Source organism: Erithacus rubecula (genome assembly GCF_903797595.1).
Source record: "Erithacus rubecula genome assembly, chromosome: 6".
In the NCBI taxonomy this organism is placed as follows: Eukaryota; Metazoa; Chordata; class Aves; order Passeriformes; family Muscicapidae; genus Erithacus; species Erithacus rubecula.
The window spans coordinates 34955536-34964593 of record NC_136688.1 but is presented as its reverse complement, the minus strand read 5'-3'; positions in this window follow the sequence as shown (position 1 = coordinate 34964593).

Here is a 9058-nt window from a genome sequence, read left to right as displayed (position 1 = left end):
TATTTCAGATGTCTGCTGAGAGCTTGTGATATACCAAGTTGTAAAACACACTATGGGAACACAGGAAATATTAATCCCCATGTTTCAGGACAACCACTTCCAGGGCTCAAGAAGGTCAAGATGACATTTCCTGCATAGTACATAATTGCTCCCCAATTAGTACAAAGATTTTCACCTAAAAAGGCCTTGTAAAGCCAGAATAGACAAAGCAGTGATAAGATACTCTGTTGCAATAAAAAGATTTTAGTTTTTCATTTTGAAAATTAGAATCATCAGACTTCTAAGAAATTTATTTTTAGTATTCTTTTTAAATTAAGTCAAACAGAATTTTTTTTTGAAGTATTTTTTACTATTACGGATTAATTTGGTAAGGATCTGAAACAGCCTTTTCTGGTAAAGGAAAAATTAATCCAAATATCTAAAATATTTTCAGAAGTAAAAAGTTAAGAAGGCAAGCAAATACTATTGCTGACTCAGGATTAAGCTGACAAAAATCTCATCTGGGGAAAATATTTTTGCTAGAAAACAATGCTAGAACAAGTGTTGGAGATAGTCCTGAAAGAAGACAAATTTACACAATGTTGCAAATTTTCAGCAAGGAAGAAGATGAAATTAAAGACTAAATTAAATCCTCACAGTTGACCAAAAAAAAAAAAAAAAAAAACCACAATCAGAGCAGGGTGTCAAAAAGATGTGAAGAAAAAGATGCAAAAAAGATGGAAGGCTCTTCATTATTATTATTATTATTAAGAAGAAGAAGGCGATTAAAGAAGAAATAAATGAGCACCTGCATATTCAAGAGAGAAGAACAGGATATTTCAGTTCTTTTTCTATTTCCTTGAAATATTATGTGTCTTTCCTTTATACACCATGGGCTTTTGTGACACCTGTGTGTAACAGTAACTGGCAAACAAGGTGAGGCTCAGAGGCTCCATCCCTTAGCATTGCTTAACTTGGGAAGCTCAGCTGCAACATCCTGTGCTGAAATGCAGAACTCTCATCTGCATTCTGATGTAGTGAACAGACACAGTAAGGAGGGTGTTTAGAGTAAAATTCAGAGGGGGAGACTGTCTTAAAGCTGTGTTTTCCAGAGAACTGGCTAAAAAAGGCTGGCAAGCCATGGAAGGTATGAGAGCTTTCAAGAAGAAAGGTTCTTTTATGGATTGATCACAGCAGTTTCTTCTGGCAAACATTAAAGCTCATGTGCTTTGTTCATGTATTTTTCAGTGTTAAACTTTTTCGGCTATTTCAATAGCAACATGAGATGCAGTTGAATTTGATCACCACCAACCAGATTTGTGATCAGGAAAGTCAGTCACCCATATCAGATACTCATTCTGCCAGTGCCATCTTTTTCAGTACTGTGGCAGCAGATGATGTGAGCTACATTCTCCCATTATTCTCCCTGGGCAACTTTTTTCTGTAAAAAGTCTTGTTGACTTCAATGCATAAGTGAATTTTATTCTCACTGGCAGGATATCAGATTGCAATCTTTATCATAGGCTTTTCCCTAGCTTCTACCCTCTATCATTACCCATCAACCGAGGATCTTTTTCTGAGAGCACTTACTGCTGTTGGAAATCATAGTCAATACTTACAATTGAGAGAGGTGCTTGGGAGCACCTGTGCTGTGCTGCAGAACACATCACATCAGACAGGGAAGGAAAAAAATCTGGTGAAAAATGAGCAGTTCCTCTAATAGTTGTTTCCTTTTGAAAAAAAACTCTTCACAGCCTTGTTCCAGATGTGCAAGCAATCTTGCAAATAAAGCATCAATAGGATATTAGATTGAATGTTTTGAGCGAATTAAATTTTTTTCCAGGAAAGAGAGGAATGTCAGAACATTTAGCCTATTGCAACTTTTTCTAAAATGTGGTGCCAAGTTTCCTGTGTGTGTGTGTATGTATGTATGTATAAAATAAAATAAGAATTCATCATGTTCCTGTGTTTCTCTGAAACTCAATTTATTTAATTCATCTTCTGGTACTCAATATTTTTAATGTGAGATTGTAAGATTCATTACTTTGTATTTCAATTGTACACGGATGAAAAGATATTTTATCAAAAAAACAAGAGTGTACTATCAGAATTTGTCAGAATTAAAGTTTTATAGCTGAAGAAAAAGGTAAGGGAAAAATGAACTAACTGCTCCCACATCACCCTACACACTAGCAGTGAGGCAGATAACCTATCTGCAAAGCTACACCTCAGTTACATGAAGGTATCTTTCTCCTACAAAAGGGAAATGGAAGGAAAATTATAGTTGGATGGTAAGTGAGTTATAAAGGATAACATGAAAGTGAAGAGTTAACTGACAAGCAAGACTCTTTCTTTAAAATATTTGAGACATTAGAAACACAATGATTTTTCCCCTAAATTTGTTGTGTGCCGAAGCATTCGCATTCTGCAAATCAAAAAACAGCAGTAAGTAGACTGGCTCTAGATTCAACCTCTGACAAGGAAAATTGTAAGTAAAATGCACAGTCTGATTTAAACAACCCACTCAGGAACCTAAGCCTGACTGCAGGCCATAATTTTGCAAACAAAAATCTTTTTCATGGGCAGGGATTACTGTTCATAGAACAGATTGGGTAAAAACTATATTTTCCTTCTTGGATTTTGAGCTCGTTCCTGTTAGCACCTACAGTCCAAAAAAAGGGATCCACTGAGTGCAAGGGCTTTACCCAGTGGGCTGAGTTCATGGGTGGCTAGTCTGCACCAAAGGGGTTTGACTGTGTGAGCCTTCCAAGATTTGAGTCTTTGTGAGCAGTTTGCTCTTCTACACCCTCTCCAGCCACACAGCTGAAGGGAAGGGGAGAGAGAAAAGCAAAACTCCAGGCAGGAGCCTGAGAGAAGCTGCAATTAAAATAGGCCTGGCCAAATGCCAGCCCTGAATGCCTCTAGAGATACAATGGGTCCTAAATCTAAATTAGGCCAACTGCCAGGCTTGGGGACGCATGCACAACCATAATCTCCCAAGAGCAGACAGACAGCAAAGTTCAATTAAGTGTTCTCAGTTCACCAGTCAGTCAGAGAAATCCTTAGGCATGGCAACATTTGCCAGAAGTTTTTCATGTGCAACATGAATTTTAAAAAATTAAAAATTTATTCAATTCTTATAGCTTTGGAGAAAAAGAGGGAGAAAATTTGAGATCTGGGAAGAGAAATACTAAAATGCACATATGGGCAGAGCTAGGAAAAAAGATTTTAAAGCTATTTTTTGACAAGGCCACATGCCTACACATGAATGACACTGATTTACCTTTCATTAACAAGCACAATTGCAAAAATGTTGGTGAAGAGGGAACAAATTAAATAAGAAAGCCACATGGCAATATAGTTTGGCTACAATTTATGTTTGTTGCATTCTCAGTTTGTACAAGACAGACTTGCAGTAATCCCCTCTTTGACATTAGCACCATGATCCAACTTACTCTCTTCATTAGGCTCAGTTATCGGCCATCTGTCCGTGCAAAAAAAATAGTCTGAATATAATTTCTTCCTCATAATGTGGAAACAATAATGAAATGCATTACAGGAAAAGCAGGCTGGAATTAGGATACTTCCCAGTTCAGACAAGAGAGAGCTGGAACCCATACTAAGGCTGCTGGACTCCAAGTCCTGCCACAGCCACACACCAGGAGCCAAATGCAGAGACTGCCAGTGAGGAAAAAAAAGCATTAAATCACAGCCAGCACTACTCTGGGTCTGGAGTCTGATGAAAAGAGAGTTTTAGTTATTAATAATGCCACTGTAAAGAAAGCAAACCCAGCAAACACGCACACATCCAGAGCCCAGGAAGGGAAAGAAGCACAGCAGGCCAGCAAGGCAGCAGCACCCTTGGTCTGGGCCAAAAGGACAAAGCAAGGAGCTGAGCACAGACTCACCTGGAGCAGCAGGGCTGCACAGGGCAAGGACACGGGTCAGTGTAAGCCTGGCTGCCAGGAGATACTCCTTCTGTAGGTAAAAAACTAGGGAACATTTTGATAAACATCATTCCCCTACAAATTCTGAAGACAGGGATATAATACTTGGAAAGATCCAGAGCTCCCAGTTAAACTGAAAAATCTGACCAACTAGCCAAGATTTGCAGCAATGAAATTAGGTTTCCCTTGGTACTTTCCTTTGTCAGCCTGAATCACTAATTGTATTTTTGCATTTCTTTTGTACTTATGCTGAGATCCTCATAAATAAACCTGAGGATATTGAACCTCACCATCTAATAGACGAAAATTAATTCTTATGCAGTAACTGAAAAAACAATTCTTATCTTACTGATCACCAACATTTCTAGGAAGGCAGAGACACCAAAAGAAAGAAAGAAAGACACAATGATTTCTGTGTAGCTTTTCTTCAAAAGATATAACCACAAGGTATTCATTGTCTGTCTTTTTTTTTCTTTTATGATTGACAGAAGTGAAGAAAGTCTCCCAAAGGAGTATATAAATAATTTAAATAGCACATACAGTGGCTGCCAATACCCAGCCATATTCACCCTGGCTGTAATTCCACTTGGCTCTTGCATTCCATCTCCAAAGCAGATAAACCAAATGTCTAACAGAGAATTAAAAATAAAAAATACCAGTAACCCTCTCTAGTAACAGTTATAATCTGTCTTGATATAGATTTAATATCTAAGCTGTATTTTCAGAAGGGTTATAAGGAAATTATATGTTGAACTGCTCTGGGATCCTGGGATGGAAACCATTATATATATTCTAAATCTTAGTTAACTACCACAACTTGCATACCATTACTTTGAACTCAGCCAATCCAAAGTTAGTGTAAAAGGTGCTGTAGGAGTATTTTAAATCAGGGCATCAAGCCAGAGAATATTAAAGTATATAAGCTGCCTTCCTGTCTCTAGGGGTTTTAATACAATGAAGGCTTGAACTCCTGCTAGCCTTGTTACATGAATTATGATGTACTAACTGTTCATGTGAGCACAACCAGTCTGCTGCAAACCTAAGGAAAAGGGATACTACCCTCCAGTGAAAACTAAGCATTGTTTTCTATGATTTCTTTTCTTGCAAAAATAAAATGAAGTTAAAATTTTCATTTTAACACTACAAAAAATTTTAAGATCTTGGTTTGTGTGATGGTTTGCAAGACTACATGAAAATGGCTCCTTTTGTTTGTTTTTTTATATCATTAGGGGGTTAAAGTGTTCTTTTTCTTGCAAATATTCTAGAGAATTAAATGTGTTCACAAATTAATTTGGAAGTTGAAATAAATTTCATTACTTTAAGGAAAATGCAGTTTACTACAGCAGCCCAAGGAAAATCCATGATGTCTGTTTTTGTATTTGAACATCTTATCAGCAACAATTTGAAATAAACCCATGCTGAGGGAAATGAGAATATATACATTTTTTCCTATCAAAGTTAAAGCACAAAGCACAAGCATTATTAAACTTTTCAAAATCTTTGTCAGAGGTAAAAAAGTTCTCGCTGAGAGGAAAAAAAAAAAAGATAAAATGAAAAATTACCCTTGTTTAAATTCCTAATATAGGATTTTACCTTTTAAGTCTATTAGAGCTCCTTCCTAATTCACAGCTATTGAGGCATTTGAAACAGCAGCTTTCAAGAACTAAATATTTTGTGGTTTATTCTGCATATGGAATCATTTACTTAACAGCCAAATTTCTTGTGATATTAGAAATAGTTGTATGGTTTCTTAGCACTATCTTAGGTGTCAAGAAACCTTATTTTCCCACATAAAAATACTGCAACTCATCTTGCACTGCTGTGGGTTTAGGAAGTGAGGCAGATGAAAGCATCGTTAGTGAACTTGAATTAATTGCACCATACCAATTAACCATATGGCAGTCCATAGCCATGTTATCTATGGAAGGAGCTGCCTTTCAGGAAGTTCCAAAGAACACATCTCCCTCTGAACTAATGGTGATATTTGCCAAGGTTCTTTGGGGAGAGCAGTGCTCTTCCCACTCTGGTACATCCACACCACTCTGTGAACTCCATTGAAATCACCTTGCTGATCCTGAATAAGACCTTACCTGGGTCCCAACAGTTGTATTGTTATTTGTGCCATGTGTCCTGCCTCAACAGGTGTTCTGTCTGCTCTATCAATGCTCAAGCTATTTGAGTTTGTTCCTGTGTGCTTAAAATTCAAAAAAAGGATCAGAAGTGACATTCACTTTCTAAAAGTGTGGGGACACTAAACAGGGGCCTGATACCTGCATATAGCAAAAGCTCATGTTTTTTAACATACAAAAATTATGTACAAAACACTATAAAAGTTAAATCTAGCACTGTGAATTTTAACCCAGCAAACTCCTCAGAATTTGCTCCTTTTAAAAATTTTATAAAAGAAATATTAGATGAAACAGAAGTGACTTTACAGAATTCATAGAACCTGCTTTACAAGTATAAAGAATGTGCACTATTTATCTGTATGTGTAAGTAATTAAAATTCAAAGCATTAACATGGATAGTAAGAATAGCAACGACTTTAATGATTCCCCGTGGAACATAGGCCAAGCTAGTTTGTTTGGCTAAAACCTTTCATAAATATAACTGCAGTGGAATTGTGCACACAAGAACAATAAAGTTACAGAGTAACTGCCTGAAAAACAAAACCAAATTAGGGTGAACAAAGGAAAAAGGCATGAGCAAATGTAACTCCAATGAAGCAAATATAAATGAGAATTAAAGACAGTTTTGTCAGGATGTAGTGAGGAAGGCAGCTAAACAAGCATTGCTGTCTCATCCCCTGCCCTTATCTCCCACTTCATGCCTGTTTAATATCACAAAATCAAGACAAAAGCATTAAAATTGACTTGTGAAAAAATAACAGATGCATACCACAGCATCATACTGGAATGTTCACACAGACAAACCACTTTTACCAAATGACAACTGAACAGCCAAAGGAAGTTTCTCTGCAGTCCATTTCTGATGCTGTAAATGGACCTGAGTTGGCTTGTCAGACAAGAGTGTGCATCAAAGCACACTGTCCTCCCCCAGAGGAGCATCTTTTAACAACCTCATAAGTCTTTTGAGTGCCAAATTTCCAAATATGCTCCAAGGACACAACAGAAGTCAGTCACTCCAATCCCTGTTTTAACTGAAGGATTTGATTAACCATCCAGAACATAGTACCTTGGGACACATGACAAGGTTCCATCTCTCTAACTCCATTGCCTGGATTTTCAAACTGTTTGTGAAACAGCTCCCAGGGGGCTGTATTACAGTACAGCCTTAAAGCACACAGAAATGAGAGAGTTCTCTGTAAAACATCACATTTTAACATAAAACATAGCCCCTGAATCATAACCAACTTGGATATGGACAGAATAGGGCAGAAAACCTGGAGAAGATAGAATGAAAGTTGCCCTAGCACACACCTTCCCTGCATTTTCAGTGGCCTGAGAATGGCCTTCCTTAGTCTGGCTGGATCCACAGCTGGCTTGCACAGCACCCAGCTTTCAGCACTTCAGAGTCCAGTACAACAAGCTTTTAACTGTGACTTAGACTTCTCTTATGATGTGAGTAAAGGTATGATAAATAAAAAGTGGATGTTAAAAAAAAACCACAGCCCTGGAGGCAAAAAAAAGGGACCAAACTGAGGGGTTGAGCCTGCTGCTGAAATTCAGTGTCTCCAACAGCCATTGCTTATAAAACAAAACCAGGAGACCAAGTGGTGGTTCTTTAGTTTCATCCTATCATTAAATGTCATTTGAGACATAGAAGAGTTGCATTCAGATCCATTCTCCACTTGAGACATTTTGAAATCTTTTTCTTATGCAGGCTGCTTTAACTATTTTTTTAAAACTGGGTTTGAATCTTTGCCACAATTAACATTTATGTACATAACATTCAATAAAGCATGAACAGAAAGGGGAAAAAAAAGCAGTAAAATGTTGTTTTTACTTATTGCAAGTCAAAATATCAAAATAATTTCAACACATAATAAATGTCTATATGTAGACACAAAGCCACAATAACAGACTGCACAACAAAACAAAATCCAATAATATTAATTTCAGTTATCTGTAGTGAAATGCACAGATGCAACACTGGAAATCTTCTAAATGGAAATAATATACTCAGACACATCAGTTCATGATTCTCTCTATAAGCAGCTTTTTGGCAATATTTACTTTTGTCAGCATCAGCTTGTCTACTGACACTTTTGAATTGCAGCAGCTTTCTGCAGTATAAGAACCTGAAGAATAATAAATTGTCTTCCTGATTCAGGAGATTAGCCTCTAGCACACACAGCCTTTATTCTGGCTGCAATACAATTCACATCTGGTTAAAAGAGATGTAATGCATAGAGAGGGTCTGTCTGTCATGCAGACCTGATGCATTAAGTCTTTATTTTTCCTTTTTGCTGAGCTCTAAGGTTCAGCAGTGAACATGAATGGAGGTCTCACAGACCTTTTCTCTTTTAGCTTAGAGGTCAAACCTACTGCATGAAATACAGAAAAAAAAATGTTTTAAACTAACCCACAGTAAGGATTATTATTCTTATGTGTTCTGTCAAACAGGGATAGTTAGTTTCTACAGTAAGGTCATTACTTAACATAGTAAAATTTTAGTGATTAGCCTCAGTTGCATAAAGTATATGACAAAGTAAAGTGAGAAAATAAAGTAACAGTAGAAACAGCAAGCTGACATTTGTTTTCACAAAGATAATTATTTGAAGTGACAGTAGTGAGTATCTCACAGTGGCAGAGAAAGAGAAAAGTAGTTTTTTTAAGAAAGTAGACTTGAAAAACTATAGCCACAATAGGGACATTTCAAAATAACAGCCAACACAAAAACATGTATAAATGCCATGAGTTCTGTTTTACATCCTAACCACTACACATGCTTATTTTCAGACCGTGAACAGGCTCAAACAAAACCTTTTTTTAAACCACAAGGACGATTAATTAGTTTTGAAACATGAAAATACTTAACTATCTGTGCATATTAGTCAAATTCTTAGTAACAGTAAAGAACTGAGTGGAGAGGTAACAAAGGTTTCAATATTGGCAGGAAAAAAATTTTAGCCAGGAAAAATTCAAGCAAATTTATCTGTAAGAAAAGAA